Below are 20,676 nucleotides of genomic sequence, written 5' to 3'. Positions count from 1 at the left end.
GGCTAGGCGATGCGCGGATGGCGGGTCAAGGGTTGCAAATGACGCATGCCGAACAAATTATAATTTGTCATATAAATCCAACATGCGTCCATTTAATGTTCTGTTTATTGTTATATTAGTAACGATACGCATATCCACGGCTGTGCGTATATGACGGGTGGTGGTGGAAACTTTAACGTGTTCTATCAGTAACAATAATAATATATTCATTGACATAATTAACTTATTATAGTTTTACTGAATAGGCAAATTTCAATAGGACCACTATGTTGTGACTAAAACTGTAGACCATTTATATAGATATTTGTGGGAAAATATTGTGAGAAAATTTCATGAATCTCGCGCTTCTGTGTGTATCTTCATTGACAAATAATACTGTTTTGCATGCTTATCACTCATATAATATTTTGCCTGCAATACCAATTGATTCTGATTGATAAAAAAATCAATCCCGAAAGTTTCGGGATTATGTTTACTAATCCCGGGATTCATATGTATCTAAAATTGTCCGGGATCCCGGGATTGGATCCCCTTGAGTTTGGCCTGTCAGTGAACTAGTTTTCAATGCATGCAGACGTTGATTAATAATCTGTTTATTTTTTGCAATTTTAAATTGGCGAATCTGTTTTGCGATCTTTTGAATTCTACATACAATACTGCAATTATGTTGATTTTTAATTGTCAGTATGCAAATAATAATATAAAATCCGGTTTATTCATTGATGATTATTAAATTTACAAGACGTGGCAATCTTTTTTTGGCATCCGGATGCAATAACGGACTATCGTACTGGCACAATAGGCGCACGCGCACTAGGAGCCCCGCGGCTTTGGGGTTCCCAAAAAATAAAAAATCCTAATATTATGTACATATTTAATAGATGTTTAAATCGGTATCTCTCAATGAAATCCTTATGAAATTCCGTTATAAATGCTTCAATCAAATTGTATTCTAAAATTGATTTTTTTCTAGTAGATACATGCACGCGATGTTTTCAAATTGTGTATGTTCAATATATTATAATATAGAATGTTTAATTAGCAGTGAATTTTTCGTTGAATAAAAGAAATGGTGTATTAAATTATTAGCAAGTGCAAGTACGTGATAAAAACTAAATGGAGTAATCCGTTACGTCGGTTAGTAATTAAGACATTTAATTTATACCTACATTAATTTAATATACAAAAACCGATAGCCAACATTAAAACGTAATTTGTAATTAAATAAAATGTCCATACTTTAATTAGACAAGCACACTAGCGCAAATCCAGCGGTTACATGTTCAAGTTCCGCCGAGTGTCATATTTTTTTCCAAAATTTTTTTTTTTTCCAGTAGGAAATGATGTATTTTAATTAATATTATTTGATTGGAAAGAATACGGAGACACCGAAATGTGGAAAGTGACATAATTCACTTTGATGCCTACATTGATTGATGGCCATTTATTCAATATATTTTTAAAGAGACAATATCTGTGCTAAATTCTTAATATTATTAATAATCGGCAGCTCTCGTAGTGCAGTACGTAAGGCGCTGTCCTTCCATCCGGGAGCTGTGGGTTCAATTCCTGGCGAGGACACAATATATTTATGTGATTTTCTCAGAGTAGGTCTTTGTGATTGTTCAAATTTACTAACAACCACCTTGTAGGAAAAAGCAAGGACATGGTTATTAATAATAATAAATAAATATTATTAATGATAGTATGTAGGTATCAAAATCATTCTGAAATAACTTAGGTTATTCCACATATCTAGTAAATGCCTTAAATTATTAATATCATTAATACACAATTGAATTAATATTAATAAATAAATCAACACCAATTCATTTATCATCTTTCCATGCATCAGAACAAAACCTCAATAGTTGAAACTGGATCAACTTCTAAAATGATCTGTACGATTCTACCAGTGGAGTCCTTGAAAATGAATATTATTAATGTAGTTGTTAATTTGATTTTTTTATTTCCGTGTAATAAATGTCTCAATTTAATTTAAATGCTCCAATGGCTATAAATAGTTATACGTTTCTGCGAATTATCGAAATCACTCAATCAAATTAATAGTGCCGAAAAAATTTAGTAGTCGAACAAAATTGCTGATTGTTTTTTTGTTGCCTAGATATCTAAAAATAAATTTACATCCGTGGTCATTTCATGACTATGCCCAAAAGTATTCCAAGATAATTATATATTACTACTACACATTCGACAGGTGTTGTCAACCTTATTTTATTCCTCTCAGTCTGTACATTATGCTACCCTGTACTTCGTCAGAACCTTTTCTTTAACCCAAGTCTACTAGTTCTCTTTTTAAATAAATGTCATTACCTATGACCCGCATTTTATTACAACGTTTTTATTAGGTCGTATTCTTATTTGTCCGGTGGTTGTTTATCCAGTACAAATCTTACAATTGATTTTAACTAACTTTCCGACTAGCTAGACATTTAAAACTTTTAGAATATATCAGAACACGATGCCGATGCATTTTTTTAATACTTTTAGCCATCTTTAAGTAGAATTGAATTAATTTTTAGTTAATTCTGTTTTGTATGAAAAGTTATTTTGATACCATTATTTGTTGCTAGGGGGTCCTAGCAACTAAATTATTAAATAATATATACGTGCGTTACTATGGAAATCAATATGAAATGACATTTCATTATTCAGTATTTCTATCAAGTACATTTTTTTAATCGTTTAAGCTAGTCAAGACAAGTTTATATGATTCAACAGAAAAAAAAGAAAAACGTTGTGTATAAAAAGTTCTTTTTATCTTGTAATTATTTCATAATTATATTATATAAAGACAGCGACCTGTTTTATACATTTAACCATACTGGTACTGCTACTGGTAAAAGTCACGTTGTTGTCAAGTAAAGGTGATCTACAGTATTCAGGTAGGGACTTTAATTGGTACCGGGTACTAGGCTATTTATTGTTGCCCACCACCAATATATATATATATTTATAGAAAATGGCGCGACCCCGTACTTACCCTATGCCTCAATACTGCGGCTTGGCAGGGTGAAGTAAGTAAGTAATAATATATCTGTCTTTGGTGCAGGCTTTCCACTCTTTCTGACACTTATTTAACGCCCTTGATATCAACCATGGCCAGCTTTGAGGCATTTGAAAAGATTGCTACGTGAACCACTGACTCATTTGTTTCGGCAGGGTTTCAATACACAGGGGTACAAAGAACACTTCGTGTCACTAAAGACAAATGACGGCAGAACAAGTAAAAATTCTTTTTTATTGTCAATTTTTTTTGTTTAGGCACCAAGGTACGTAGTTGCTACATCAACACAAACATAAACCACACAAAACCAAGTCGTTCCTCACCACACTCAGTCTGAATTGAGCGTATCACCCTACGTTTGGTGTAAAGCATCAGCAGTTTTTTGCGCCTAGGAATATCTCAGGAGGCGATAATCAATACCAAACTCGCCATGCACTTTATTGTGCTTTGACTGAGTTTACAAAGACTTTCTAATAAAATTACTTATGAGAGAAAGAAGCATCGTGAATACTTAATAATTAAATTTTATATAGTACAGAAAACAAAGCTTAAACACTTCGGATATACAAAACTATGTGAAGAGATTTTCACGTCTGGAATATGACGCCGCATTTTTTTTAAACGCAATAAAATTGGCCTTTGCGGCAACCAGTTTGGACAGCACGATATGCCCGACACCTGGTTGGACCAACTTAAGCATCTCTTCTCTTTCGGAGCTCATTTTTGGACATTCCCAAAGATTGTGGTTTGCATCATGTAGTACTCTACCACTATGCTACATCAGTCCCGTGCAGCTTCGTTTCGGGACAAGAGTAGCATTTTTTTTTATTCTGACATTTTTATACCGTTATGGAAGGCGGCCGTATACTAATCGTGGCTCCATATACATGGCTGGTGAAGATGGATTAACTCAAATCAAGTCTTTAAGCCACGTGTATTTTAACGTAACTCGAAATCCACGGTATGGCAATCCAGTACTTATTAGACTTTAAAAGCCGTTGTGTACCTAATATTGTAGCATCGTCAAAGTGAAATAATACAATATCAGTCTATTCTGAGCATAAAAGTTTCATATTAATCTATTTTCATTTGTTATATACCCAAATTAATTTAAAAATATGTGTGTTTTATAATAAAATATTATAAATATAGAACCACGAGCCGTTTGTGTACAAAATACTGCATAATAATCGAGCCCCCTAAAATCTGTGGGCCGGTCCAAAACACGAGCGTCGGGTTTTCAATCAACCTCTATTAATTTTTAATTAGTATTGAAATGGAATCAATTTTTTACTGTAATCAAGAATTTAAATCAGAATGAGCCACAGTAAGTGGCCGCCTAATCATTATATTACCGAGAACACGTTTATTATTTTATGATAAGTAAGTTTATTATTATCAAAAATGCCTAATAGTTTTTTTATAATATTAATTATTAGATACATACTCATCGTGACCAAATTTATACAATACACTTCTTTTGCATCACCGTTCAATTATATAATCATAATCATCATCAGCCTGAATCTATCCACTGCTGGATGAAGGGCTCTTCAAGCTGCTTCTACTTCTCTCTGTCCTGTGCATTGCGTTGCCACGTTCTTCCGCAGAATTTTATCATTTCATCGATCCAGCATCATGAATCAGCATGATGAATATGATATGAACGAAATATATGCGCTGTATTCAGATTTCGATTATTTTTAGTATACACAATTAAGTACAATACACTCTCAGTAATCCACCACTCGATTATGCGACAACTACTATAAATAATCTGCCGTTATTTTTATTAGTTTAAAAGCACAAAATCAAGATCTCTAATTCACTAGTATTCGATTGTCAAATTCAGTAGTCCACCGCGTACAAGTATAAAACGCAGATGAGATGGGCTTATTTTGGAAACTTCTCCTTTGTAAAACGTACGTTCATCACGAAGAAAGTAATATATCAGGGGGGAAAGTGCCTAAGAATCGCATTACAATATTATGCCGTGCTCCAATGCAACTAGGACACACAAAATTAAGCCTTTGGTCATAGGGAAAGTCAGGAATCCTAAGCCATTCAAGAATATCTGCCTCACTGAACAACTGGTTGTATCAAGCGATTTACTGTTAATAAACTTAGCTTATAAATATGTATAATTTAGTAAACATTTGATTTTAATTATAAATAAAACCGTAATTTTCTTGTACAAATTTCTCAAAAAAAAACGATTTTACAACGTTTTTCTTAGCTCGTTTTCTTGTTTGTCCGGTGGTTCTTTGCCCGGTTAAAATCTTGCAATCGATTTTTAACTAACTTCCCGACTAGCTAGACATTTGAATTGAATTCATTTTCAGTTAATTCTGTTTTGTATGAAAAGTTATTTCGACACCATTATTGGTTGCTAGGGGTCTGGGGTCCTAGCAACTAAATTATTAATATATACGTGCGTTACTATGGAACTCAATATGACATGTCAAGTACAATTTTTTTTTGTTCGTTTAAGCTAGTCAATTTTATAGTCAATAGTTTATATGGTTCAACAGAAAATTTAAAAATGTTATAAAAAGTTCTTTTTATCTTGTTTTATGAAGTACCTCTTTTAATTTTTACCATATTTTGTATGTATGCACTATTAATTATAATCCGCCGCTTTCACTAATTTGACACTTGTCTGGTTTTTGGGGAGGCGGATTACTGAGAGAGTACTGTATATTAATTTATAGATATCCTTATAGAATTTATGAATATTCAGTGGAAACTTTACTGTCATGAGTAAAATCATTCAGGGAGCGTGAAAGCCTTACACACGTGCACCGGAAAGCTTTCAACACGTCCTACTCCACGTGTCCATTGGCTGAACGTGATGATCGGTGACACGTGACTTCAAAACCAGCTGGTCAAAGGTATTGCATTTTGCCATTCAATTACTTGTGAGCCATTCATTACATACTAAGAATTTAGAGCGATATGAGGTAAAATATTATTAACAATATTATCTAACGACAGTAAAATTTATTATAAAGCAGATTCATTTTATAATTATTCATATACCAACTTCATAATATATACTTGCTTACTACATATACCTAGGTACTTCAAACAAAAAGATTTTCAAGTTTTTTAAGATAAATATAAAAAAATATTAAAACCGTAAATTAGTCAAAAATCTTTGACTTTAAATATAAAATATTTTCCTTTTTTATATTTTTCGATAGGTAGCAACGTATTTATTAATTAAAATCCTCTAATATATGTAAATTTGTTGTAAAAAAATGCTTCAAATTGCAAGTTTCATATTTTTCCGCTAGTTGCCGCTGGTAGGTAGAGTATTCAACTTAATATAATATTATAGTTATTGTAATGTAATGATTTTATAACAACTCACATCACATCACAACTACGTGTATAAATAATGAAATATATTATTATAGATGTAAAAGATATTCTCTTTGGTATATAGAAACCTTACAAAATAAGTTTACAAAAACACTATCAGGGATATTTTTTTAAATATGCATATATTATGTACGTAGTTGGAAAAACCACTCTAGAGAGGTCTTATAATGCCTTGTCCACGCTGGCAACCTCATTAAATTTCACGATAATTATCAAAATTTATTTTAATCGAAATTTAACGAGGTTGCCAGCAACTTGTTGCCAATGTGGACACGGCTTAAGAATACTCTTCGCCAACATACTCGTATCTTCGACAACAATTTTTCGCGCCTAATGTTTTTCCCAATAATTTTTCATCGCATATATTTAAAAAAAAAATACATAAATATGAATATGTCCATTATACTAATTACCTATGATTTTTATGAATTTATAAAAAATCTTTACATAACAGTGTGGTATATTATATAAAACGTACATTATATAAAATACAGTTAACACAAATAAATTTATAACAAAAAAACATAATTATACACCTACCTACACAGTTGCAAAGCCATGAGCATCTTAAAACAAAATATTTATGTGTGTAAAAAAATTTAATCATTGTCAAGGATAATTAAAGAAATATAGGTGGGTACGTGAAAAGGCGTAGGAAACATCTCAAATAATTCATTAATATGCCATTTTATGTAATTAATATTTGATATAAATATTTTTTTCTATACATGCGCGAAGAACTATGTGTACGAAAAACTGTGGACGAAGAACTTCAGGCTAAGAACTGTAGGCGAAGAATTATGGGCGAAAAAATGTGGGTGAATAAATCCGTGTATGGCGTGAATATGTTGATGTTTGGCTTTCTGTTGGAAATCAGATTATAATTATTTTTTTAAATTTTGGTACTTATGTATAATGTTTGTAAATTTTCAATAAATTGAAATTTAAAAACATCACTGATTTACCACATAGAAAACCAAACATATAAATATCTGCATTGAAAATTATTGATGTTTTAGACTTATCAAAATATTATTCAAACACGGAAATGTGGATGAAGAATTATTATGGACGAAGAACACGAGATGATGTTGGAAATCGATTTTTTTTCCTAGTCATGGTCTGTTAAGAATATAACTTGCCAGATTATCCTAAGAGTACATAGTAACAATAGTAAACTTGTCACAAAACCTGTGCACTTGCAAAAACATGCGTCTATCACATCCATTAAAGTGAAAGGAGATATTGAAGGCCTTTTACACTTGATATTTGATTTAGAATTAACTGATGATGATGGTGATAATAGAGACAAATTGTTTTCGGCAATTCTTGACTATGTAGTTCATAATTTCAATTGCCATCGGCGCCGATTGTTATTTTGAATTACAAGGTTACGACATGAATTCTTTGATGCCTCAATCGATTGTTTTAACATAGGTCATAAAACTAATAAAGTAATATTATGTTATAAGATTTTTTAAATCGATTTCACCTTATAGATTATTACATACCGATTATGTATAATCCATTCCAATATAACATTCTAACACCTGATAATAATATTGAACTATCAGTTTATTTAAGATGAGCGCCGACTTAACCACAAGACGTTGAGTTACCCTATATATGCCCTGCGTAGGTGTCTCCCGCATAGCGGTGCGAACTTGGCATTTTTCTTGCCAGATCTAGCATTTTTCGGTAGGCTAGATGCCTACTTGCAAAAAATGAATCTAGCTTATGGCATTTTTATTAGCGGTTTTTTGATTCCTTTAATAGCTTTAAATGTGCTGAAAATAAGCTAGATATTTAGTTTATTTATTCAGATATTTAATTAAGGTAGGTGGTCGGTACTTGAGAAATAAAACAACACAATGAAACACTATGAGCATTCTTGGCGTTATAGTAAAGTGTCGCTAGATTTCAAAATCAGCCAAATCCATAATAGATGAATAGGAGAAAAACAGCTTTTTGTTTTCTCAAATTCACAGTCACAAGGGTGAAAGTTTATATTATTTCGAGTATAGAATATTTAAAATTAATAAATTCTACATTTTGATAATGCAGAAATGTTAGAAAGCAGTTAGTAGTTCTTCAGCAATTCACAAACAAGTAAAAAATACCTAAAGGTGGACTTGGCTGATTTTGAAATGTAGCAACACATTATTTAATAATGGTATCAGATATTATAATTTATTGAGTGCTTAGGCATGCGGCATCGCATTGACGATTATTGGTGATGCCATTCTCTGGTATTACCTAATTATTACTAACCATTGGTTGTCAGACTAATTAATTATTTCTTGTCAATTTTGAAGAAAGTTTATGGGAAAATGTGGTGCGATATTTTTGCATTTTTTTCGATAGGTAAAAAAGGTATTTAAATTTTATTTTTACAACATCTGGCGTTTTTTCCTGTCAAATAGCTTGTTTTTGTACCCCGTCTGTCATGTTTTTGTCGACAACTGTTGGCAACACTTCTCCTGCCAGTTAGCTCCTGCACATCCTACGGGGAGAGTGTGTGCGGAATGTGGTGGGAAGGTGGTGGGAAGGTGGTGGGTCAAACAAAATGGCCTAGACATAGAAGTGGGCAGAGGCTGTTATTATAGCATAATACTCTCGTATTTTTAAAATAACATATAGTATTATATTTCATATATTATTTTGATCATGACCTTCTGATGGCTCAATGCTAACGGAGATTTAACAACAGTACAACTAAGAGTACGAGATTTCAACTAAAGGTTAGTCTTCATAGTTCCTCAATTTACCGTACCCATCCAAACAACCACCTAAATTGTCACCACCCTCAATCTTTCCCATCAATATCAATACCAGTAAATAAAATTGTATTTCAAGCTGCAGAAAATATTACCAAAGTACGTAGCTTATAAGAAGAAGAAAAATATAATAGTGTGCCTAGGGATTGCAATACCGAATGAATATTTCAATACCGGTATTTCTGTATTTTTTATTGAATACCGGTATTCGTCAAAACATATAGAAAAAAGACTATCAATAAATATAGTTATAAAAATCTATTAAAACACTATTTTATAGCAACCTAAAGTACCTACATACATTTATTATATTGACATTTATAAATATTTATAGATCATAATATTTTAGAACCGTTAGAATTTTTACAAATAATCAAATAATCAGTCCAGGTACAGGAAAATCTCTCTCAAATTCAACGTTTGTTGGATGTTGTATAAACGTTGAATCAATAGTTATAGAATAATTGGAAATCTTTTCCACTATTGTTTTCTTTTTCGAAATATTATGTTAATTCATCGAGACCATTCTATATTAAATATATATTTGAGGAATTTTGTTTTATTATTATTTAACTTTTGTTGGTTCCAGTCAATATATTTGCGTTTAGGCATTAATCTTATACACTAAATTTAATATTATACTTACAATATAGTAAGTAAGTAATGAAAAAATAACATTAAATACATTTTCGATATTCGAACGCGGATGCTTTCTTAATACCGAAAATACCGGTATTTTGGATTTTTGAAACCGGTTTTGCGGTATCGATAAATAATTTAATACCGGTATTGCAATCCCTAAGTGTGCCGATACAGTCATATCTCGAAAGTCTCTAGCATTTAGTGGTCTGTTTTTTAATCAATTCGTGAGACTTTCTTGATTACAAATTGATTGCAACATTATTTTTTCCTTTGTCTCGCATCTGTGACAATGTCGAGTAAATTTCTTTATAATATTATATGCCTATCATTATGAGCGACAAAGTTAATTTCATCAATCTACATTGTTACTTTTAATTTTGACCTGCGAGCCGATATCGTAAATAATGTTTACGGTTCAATTTGTTTTATTCAAAACCGCTTCTCGCCTTTCAGATTGCGTGAAGGGAAAGAAAAGAAAGAAAAAAAAACAACATCAACACAAGATTGACGCCCGTAATAAAGTCTTTCCTTTTGAGAGAGCTGGCGGCAAGGCAATATTGTCAGGAGGAGGCTTTTACGCCAGTCATGGCATGGGGGTTAAAATAAAAATTTCGAGGCATTCAACACTCAAGCCTGTAAGTCGCATGGGGTACCTATAGGATGCCAGTGGGCTCACTGAGATGGATGAGTATTTAAAAATACGCAGTCAAATATAAAATGTTTTGATAAATGCATGGGCTTTCATTACATAATATAAAAAGTTACATTATATTATATATCGGATTAAAATAGATAGGTATTCATTCCTATTGCATTATAAAATCAGATGTATTTAAAATAAATAAGTAAAAGACTTCGCTCATAATATTTATGTAATAGGTAGGTACTATAAGAGTGACTTTTTAGAAGGAAGTAAGTTATGGGGATCATAATATTATTAACAACGCAATATATTATATGACGTATACTTGTCACTTGTCAGTCATACTAACGAAGAATCTGCCCACACTAATGTTAACTTGGAATTAAGAAAATATATTATGGTGTTTTTAATTTTTTTAAATATAAATAAAACCTGTAAACAAAACCATAAGAGATATATTATTTTAATTAAAATTAAAAATAATTACAAGATAAAAAGAACTTTTTACATACAACGTTTTTTAAATATTCTGTTGAACCATATAAACTTGACTTGACTAGCTTAAACGATCAAAAAAATGTGTACTTGACATGTCATATTGATTTCCATAGTATCGCACGTATATATTAATACTTTAGTTGCTAGGACCCCAGAACCCTAGCAACCGATAATGGTGTCGAAATAACTTTTCATACAAAACAGAATCAACTGAAAATGAATTCAATTCTACTTAAAGATGGCTAAAAGTATTAAAAGAACGCATTGGCATTGTGTTCTGATATATTCTAAAAGTTTCAAATGCACAGTTAGTCGGGAAGTTAGTTAAAAATCAATTGCAAGATTTGTACGTAAGAAAAACGTTGTAATAAGTATAACGCTTTTTGTTGAAATGATCCCATTAAAAAAAATGAAAGCCCATAATGAAAACCTTTAATTTGCCGGTAAATGTCAGGATATTTTTTACAATAACCTGATATTATTATGTACCGATTATTACAACCTTTGAATGCATTCGTATTAATATTAGACACATGATATAAAGCGAAGGTAATGCGAAAATTACAACATATTACGCATAAATAACTCTGTTAGTCTGTAGTGTATACCTAATATATTGTCGTAATATAAAAAAATGTTTTTTTATTAAGGTAGGCTCTAAATTATCACCTTGTGAGGAGTGTTTTGCCACTGCTATCGAGTGAGAATATTTGATGTCATAAATTTTAATGTGTTCCGTTACTATTGAGTAGGTAATACCAAACGTGCATCGTTTATAATGCATATTATATTTATATGTTATCGATGTATGTGATGATTTAAAAAAATAAAATTGCCTTATTAATTACCTACATTGCTTATTTATGTTGATCATTCCCTTACCCTATTATTTAAATATAATGTAATGTGTAGTTACAGTGTTGCCAAGTCAAAATTTAAAATTTCAGTAGAATGTGACAAAAAAATTCAGTAGATTTGACAAAATATCAGTAGATTTCAGATTCTGAATACCTACTCATTGAATGACCAATTCTTTTCTGGATTTTCAAAAAATTACACGTAAAGTAATTAACGTCTCGTTTTTTTAGAGTAAAATACCGCGTAAGGTAATTAACGTCTCGTTTTTTTTAGAAAAAATTCAGAAAGTTCAAAAATAATTAGCGAGGGCTTCAAGAAATATTCCATTGCAAACTTATTTTCCAAATTTTCATTGCATTTCATTTCATTTCAGTGCATTAATCATGTCAAGTTTACTATTAACATAATCATGAATTTACTCACAAATATTATGGAAAACACAAATATATAGTAGATTTTAGAAAATGCAATAAGTATATCAGATAGGTATGATTTAAAAATAAGGAAAGAACTCACCTTGTGCAGATAACAAACGACCTTGATGCTACTTTAGAATATTATGGTCTTGTAATAATAATTATGAAATAAAATAACAATAATAAAACTATTCATCACCATCTATTTATTGTTTGATTTATTGTTTGTTTTCGTTATTATTGTTTTCTACACAAAATAATGTTAGTTTATAATACGATTTATCACTACACTTAAGTAGGCACCTAGTTATTTTTATATCACTGGTTTCACGATTACTACTAAGGACAATTGAAAATGTTTTCTGAATAACAAATGAATCAGGAAAAATATTTTAAGAAGTTCAAAAATAATAGGTATCAATATTAACGAACTTGTATTAATAATTTTAATATTGCTATAACTGCTGCTATCGGAGAATGCTAGAATAAAACTGATGAAAATTAAGGGCACAGTAGAAACCATTTTCGACTGTCTAAACTCTAAACAATCTGATGAAAACAAAACTATAAAAAGTAGGTACTAGGTAGGTACCCAGTTGTTCCTTGTTCGAGTTTCGAGATCCCATTGTTTGGTGTAATTAAAATAATTCCTGGTTATAGAAAGGAAATCTCTCCATTCGCGATGTTTTATTCAGTTTTATTTTCATTCTAAATATCATGAGAAAGTTTTAGTTATAGATATGCCACCATAAATTGTCCGGTTTTCGAATTTAGTACTAAGCTCACCACAGTATAAAAAATATTGAATGATATACCTATCAAAATCAGCATGTGGCGCTCTCACTAATCGGAAGACTTATAAATTGTTATATCATATAATTATGTACATTCACCTTTACTTGCTGAAAGGTTCTTGAGAAACCTGACCTAAAATTTAAAATTGCTATTCAGTAATTAATACCTAACCAAATTAAATGTTCAAATTTACTTTATGTACCTGAGCCGGATCCAAAAAGTATCATTCATTCGAACTTACGTGCATAAGAAAAATATTTGAAACCAGAAGAAAAAAGTTTTTTTGCGTTCTAAAAAAAATATTTGTGGACAAAAACCCTTTGTACTAACAATGATTGAAATGTTTGAATAATGTCTCTTGTTCTTCGGTTTTCTTCTTATCAGCTTATCACTTAACAATGATGCAATTGTTCATCCCCATTAAATTTTATTTTTGCTGGTCACACAGCATAGCATTAAAATATAATGATTATTGAGTCATGTTACGTTATGGTGTGACGTTTTACGTAATAAATAATAATAGGTAGGTATTAATTTATTATTTTCTAAGCAATGATGATGTCAGTGGGTTAAAATGCCGGTATTGGGTAGCGTAACAATGCATCCTTTGTTAATTTAGAAGCGTGTATCCAAATCAACAAAGGCGTGCGTAAATCTTTTCAACTTTATTAATAAATTCACCATCGTTGACTTAAAAATATGGGAAATAGCCAAATATCAGTAGATTTCATGAATTTCGAAAAAAAAATCAAAAATTCAGTATATTGGCAAAAAATATCAGTAGATCTACTGAAATTTCAGTAGACATGGCAACGCTGGTAGTTATATGATATTCCTACGTTCTTCTGTACCTACATGTGATAATATTGACGTTAATCATTTTTTAAGTTTTAGTTCATAAAGTAATATCGCCCCAATATACTATATTATAAAAGTATATATTATATTATCGCATCAGATAAAAAATACTTCTTTCACTATCGTTTTTTTATAAAAAAAATACAAGCTTACACACCACACGAAATAGAAAATTGTACGAACCGGAGGGCTAAATAATTTTCCGAAAATATTAATTTCAATATTATGAATATTTAAAAAAATATGTCGGTTCGATTTTTTTTCTTATAAGGCCTATCTAACTCGGAGCCCTGAACTTAAAATAAGTTTTATTGGTAGGGAATAACCGTTATATTAGTATCGTTATCTCAGCTACTTTCGATCTACTACTAAACCAACTTTAATACCTTTTGGGTACTACTTAACTAGTAACTAGATGATGAGATGTTTTACCAATGATCAGTTATACCAACTGTATTCGCCTAATCTATCTCCACTTCGATGAATTTTAATATTGTATTTTTCCAATAATTTATTAATATGTTTCCTTACCCATTGATTTTTTTTATCCCTGCGCGTTATTTCAAATATTATGCTTCTCTCTACACCACGTTGTTTTAATCTGTGTTAGTATATATATTAGGTATACCCAGTGTCATGCAGTGATATCTAATAATTACAAAATAAAAAGAACTTTTTATAAACCAGGTTTTTAAATTTTCTGTTGAATCATGATACTTGACGATTCTATGTATTAATAAATACTTTTTTTGTACTTGATAGAAATACTGAATAAATATAGAATACTGAAATGTCATTTTGACATTTCATATTGATTTCCATAGTAACGCACGTATATATTAATAATTTAGTTGCTAGGACCCCCTTAGCAACCAATAATAGTGTTTTACTTTTTACGATTTTTTTTCCGAAATAACTTTCCATACAAAAGAGAATTAACTGAAAATGAATTCAATTCTGCTTAAGGATGGCTAAAAGTATTAGAAGAATGCACTTTCATCGTGTTCTGATATATTCTAAAAGTTCTAAATGTCTATCTAGTCGGGAAGTTAGTTAAAAATCGATTGCAAGATTTGTATTGGACAAACAAGAAAAAAATTGTACCAAACAAACAAGAATCCGAGCTAATAAAAAGTGGTAATTAAATGACGGATGCTCTTCAAAATATGTGATTTCATTTATCAAAATACCTAGTAATTCGGGAATCACGTAGATATTTTTTTAAAAAATCTTGCCCAAATTTGATATTTATGTCCATACATAAGTACTTAGGTACAGGTGTAAAGTAAATTTTGTCGCTGAGTTTCAAAACCCGCTATAACACTTTTTCATTATGTTGAGAAAATCAACAAAAACTTTTTGAACTAAAAAGGTTTTTGAATGTTTCAGTAGTGTTATAGCGGGATTTGATAGACACATTGATTTTGTTTCATAGATGACAGTTAATCGTAGCGGATTTTGAAAGAGGCAATAAAATTTTCATGTAGAGATTTTAATAACGAATCCAACGATTATATATATAATATATATTAATTATTTCACAAAAGTGACACAAATATTAGATAAGATAAAAGTATGTAGGTGCCGACCAATAAGCAAGCAAATCATTGTAGATATGCTCAGATGTTTTATCATCCATACTGTGAGCTCGATAGCGTACCCAGTATATAGTAAGTATCACTATTCTTGCTATAAAAGCTTCAGAAGCGATCATATTGTACTGCCCTGCGAAGTAAAAGTAGTGTGTGGTTTTAGTGATATACAGTATCTATTTATAAATTATTTCAAAACAATCCAATAATTTTCCATACATAATATAAGATAAAGCTAAATCCAAAAACACAGTCTTTTTACTTAGCAGGGCAGTATATAGGGATTGCAATACCGAATGAAAATTTCAATACCGGTTTTTCGGTATTTCTTATTGAATACCGGTATTAATACTGGAATTCCTTAAACATTAAAAAAAATAGAAGTAGGTGCCTATCAATAAATATAGTTATTAAAATCTTTTTAAAATATTATTTTGTAGCATAAACCTATGTACCTACATTTATTATGTTGACATTTAAAAATATTTATTGATCGTAATAATTGTAGAACTAGTGATTTTTTACAAATAATTTGAATACATTGATAATTGTAAGTGCAAATATGTCCCAGCTGCAGGAAAAGCGTCTTTAATTCAACGCTTGTACAGTCATTTTTGTCACAGATGTTTTCTATTTCGAAATAATATTATGATAATTCATCGCGAATATATCGAATATTTGATGAAATTTGTTTTATTATTTTTTCACCATTGTTGGATTCACTCAATATATTTGTTTGTATTTTAGCAGCACATAACTTATAATTCATTTTCAAAAACGTAAACACACAACGTGCTTTCTTAATACCGAAAATTCCAGTATTTTGGATTTTTAAAAGCGGTATTTCGGTATTGATAAATACTGTAATACCGGTATTGCAATCTCTAGCAGTATACATAATATGTTATATATATATTATTATGTATATATATTATATTAATATGAGCTGAACGACGATAACATATTTTATTTTTAAATATAAGGAACATTTTACATTAATTGGGTCAGCATTTAGTTTTTTTTTTTTTGAATTACTTAATTTAGAATTTGAAGTTATTCTTAGTCTATTCCGCCAAGTAGCAAATGTATGATCTGTATATTATGATTATTTAAATTTGTCTTTGCCTTTAGTCTATAAAAATGATGATTCAATATATACATACTGAATGATTTCGTTGTTCATTCTTTCAACACCATCCACAACGCGCTGTGCCTTTTTTTGCTCAAGGAGTATTTTCAATGTTTTGATATAAGTAACACGTGCGTATAATATAACAAAATATAGTATATACTTACATAAAACAATATTGTGTAAGCTTACCAAAAGTATATTTGTAAAACATAGAAACGTACCTGCGCTGATTTTTCACTGGCCACCCCGTATTATTTATAAAGACCGCGCCTATATATCACTTCGGCGAAAGGGTAAAAGTCAATTTATTTAGACGTGGGGGGAATTTTCCTCTTATTTCTTTGCCATTTCGATCGAGTTTTATTGGGGCGAAACATTACTGCTGCCGGCCGATGAATGGTAACTGGCAACACTCCCCTCCTCTCTACTGAGTCCATTCCCGTTCACAGGGTGCTGCATTTTCTAAGAATCACTTCTATTCCGGACATTTGAAAACATAAAGCAGATTGCTTTCAAATATTACTGAAAGTATCTTAATTAAATTAAAATATAATATTATATATATATATACCGGTGTAGAGAGGTGGAGGTAAGCTGCTAAGATTCGGCATTAATAGTACACACCAAACTTTGTCAGTCATACTTTATTTCGTTTTGAGAATACAATAATTTGCAGATGGTACTGGTTAGTTTTTAAAATTCAATTAAACCCTGCCTAACCAAGCCATATTAGTTTAGGTACACTATGGTCGATTCAACAAAAATAGTGCACATTTTTTCAATCATACTACTAACTGATTGTTTGTTTTTGTTGAATAATTAAGAAAACATATTACGGATTGTATTGGTTAGTTTTTAAAATTCATTGAGCCTGAGTCTTGATACCAAATTATCATCTTCGTAAGCCTGAATCTATCCACTGCTAGATGAAGGCCTCTTCCACTTCTAAGGGTCCTGTGCATTACTTTGCCACATACTTCGACAAAACTTTATCATTTCATCGATTCAGCGGCCTCTAGGTCTACCTTGAGGACATTTTGTACCTCGATAAAAAATAGTCTTATTTTGTATAAAGGATCTAAAACTATGTTTGGTTAAATGGCATAGTTTTATATATTTTATTGATAAATATATATTGTTTGACTATAGTTATCTACTGTGGCTTCGATCAGGCAAGGTTTGTATGAATTTTAAAAACTAACAAACAGTATCAATACATTGTAGTCTTAGCTCAATGAAAACCAAAACGTCTGACTGAGAAAGTTTAATGTGCACGATTTGTGCCGGATCTTAAAAGGTGTTTACCTATTTTATTGTATTAATCTGTAATACAAGTTAGAGTTAACTGTATTCATTGTCAGTGTTTATTTTCTTTTTGGTGAGTGCACATAGTGCCTGAAGATGCCGAAAGGCGAAACCCGGGTCGCATAAAAATGGAAAAGTACAATACTTAAATCCATTAGAATGTACGTATTTATTGTTTGTGTATAAATATTTAAATGATGTCTTGAACTCACTCAAAGGATTCCTCTGAAAGAATGCAGAATATATTATCTCTTGTCTATCGGCCTCTTCTGCCTCTGGTTGCAGTACGGAATTTCACAAGTCTTCAACGAAAGAAAGCTAAAAGATTTATACAGGGGGTAAAATGATTTAAAATCCCGTTACACTGAAAGTGAGTAAGATGAAAGAAAATAAAACTAAAACCCGACGGTTCGAAGTGCAGCGTATACAAGTATGTACTAACTGATATGGAAACGGTATATTGATTTTCTTGGACCGGTATTAGTCTATCAAAGATATTTGATAAATATATTTTATCAAATGTTTTACAGCATTTCTTATAAAAGCATTATTAGTTATAAAACAAATGAAAGCATTCACTGTGTAAAATATTGTATAAGCATGTGTGTAAATAATTACAAGATAAAAAGAACTTTTTATATACCGCGATATTAAATTTTCTGTTGAATCATATAAACTTGACAATTAAATGTATTAATAAATACTTTTTTTTGTATTCGATAGAAATACTGAATAAATATACTGAAATGTCATCATATTGATTTCCATAGTAACGCACGTATATATTAATAATTTAGTTGCTAGGACCCACTTAGCAACCAGTAATGCCAATTGGGAGGGCAATAACCATGTTTAATGAAATCGCTTCGGATATTGATATATTCCACTTACGCGAGGGTGAATTTGGGTGGACGTTGTTTTATAAGTTTTTAAGATAGAGTCTATCAAAGTTCACTCTGTGTGCTTCCATCTACTTTTTCTTTGTTATTTTATTTTATTTCTTTTCTTATTTTATTACCTATTGTATTACTAACTCATACTTCTCGGTATTTTAATTTTTTAAATTATTAACACTTATTTTATGTCATGTCGTGAACTCTTTGAATGTATAATTTGTTATGTTCATTATATGTAAAATAAATAGTTGAGTAATTGAAATTGAAAAATAAGTGAGTAGTAAATATTACTTTTAACGATTTTTTTTCCGAAACATACAAAACAGAATTAACTGAAAATGAATTGAATTCTGCTTAAAGATGGCCAAAAGTAATAAAAGAATGTATTGTCGTCGTGTTCTGATATATTCTAAAAGTTTCAAATGTCTAGCTAGCCGGGAAGTTAGTTAAAAATTTTGGACAAACAAGAGAAAATTAATTATACTGCACAAGAAAAAATCTGTACCGGACAAACTAGAATACGAGCTAATAAAAACGTGGTAAAAATCAACAACGATTATACGTTCTTGTTTCTCACTACAAAGCATTTCATATTTTTCATATTCTGCAATCAATATTTTTTTGCATAATTTCTTGCTGTCTTCCGTTTTATAATGAATTGCCGAACCACAGAGACCGAGTGTTTCCATGTTAACTGAAAACTTAGTCGATCTACTGATAATAGTATAAACAATATATTATATTGTATTGAAGGTCATATTAACGTATTTTTGACAGTTTAGATTACTATATTACTAGACTATTGCTAGTCCACGATGGCCGAGCGGCTTAGTCGTCGGTTAAAAATGTCGTGCTGTCCCAGGCTCGAATCCTGGGTCTGGAAAATACAGATCTCGTTTTTCAAATTGTGTTTGAAGTCAGAGTATGTACCCAATAGGTTGAGCAAGTGGCAAGCATCCAGTTCTCGGAAAAACTAAAATATGTTAATACAAACCTTCATTTTGATTACGCACATATGATATTACTAGGATCGGGCACGGTTAAATTATAAAGAAAAAATAATTACTAATTTTATTATACTACTGTTTCACTACACTACTGTCATTGGGCCTCATCGGCCGTTGTAGTGTTAAAGAATATAATAATATATACCAGTACCTACTCTTAATTAATTCATACACGTCAAAATCTATATTGACATTTTAAATTAGAAGTGAAATAATTAAGAATTTTGTACAAACCACTTGCCTATGTAGGGAATGTATTATGCAAGGTGTGCAGATGAAACAGGAGTTATCTTTTAAAAGGGCACACATGCTTACCTAGAGTTTCTGTTTTTTCATTTAAAGTTGAGCTATGACATTGAATACTAGGTATAATTTTTAAAGTGAAAGTGATATTATGTTGCATCTCTTTTACGCATGCTAATATGATTAAAAGGTTAATCTTTCTCTTTCTGTCACATCTGAATTCGATAACAAATAATTAAACATTGGACATGCGTTTTACGTACGTGGCTGTGCTTTACGAATTAACAAAATAGATTTGTACATAATGAAATACGTAATACATTTGGTAAAATACACACATTTTTTGTTTCTCTATTAACATTAACACTATTTTATTTCAGGCATATTTAAAATGTTTATGCTATTTTTAAATTTATCATTTAACTGGCTAAATAATAAAGTGCACTTTAGCCTTTACGACTTGTGGCTAGCTTCAAGTGCATGTAAACCAGTGATGCCAACCGTACTATAATTATAGTACAATACTATAATTTTGATTTCGCGAAAAATGTAAAATACTATAATTTTACGCCAAATATACCAAAATACTATAATTTTAAAGG

Source organism: Rhyacophila brunnea, unplaced genomic scaffold (assembly GCF_057557595.1).
Source record: "Rhyacophila brunnea isolate RB1 unplaced genomic scaffold, BYU_Rbru_1.0 scaffold_20, whole genome shotgun sequence".
In the NCBI taxonomy this organism is placed as follows: domain Eukaryota; kingdom Metazoa; phylum Arthropoda; class Insecta; order Trichoptera; family Rhyacophilidae; genus Rhyacophila; species Rhyacophila brunnea.
Note: the sequence above shows the minus strand (reverse complement) of the source record.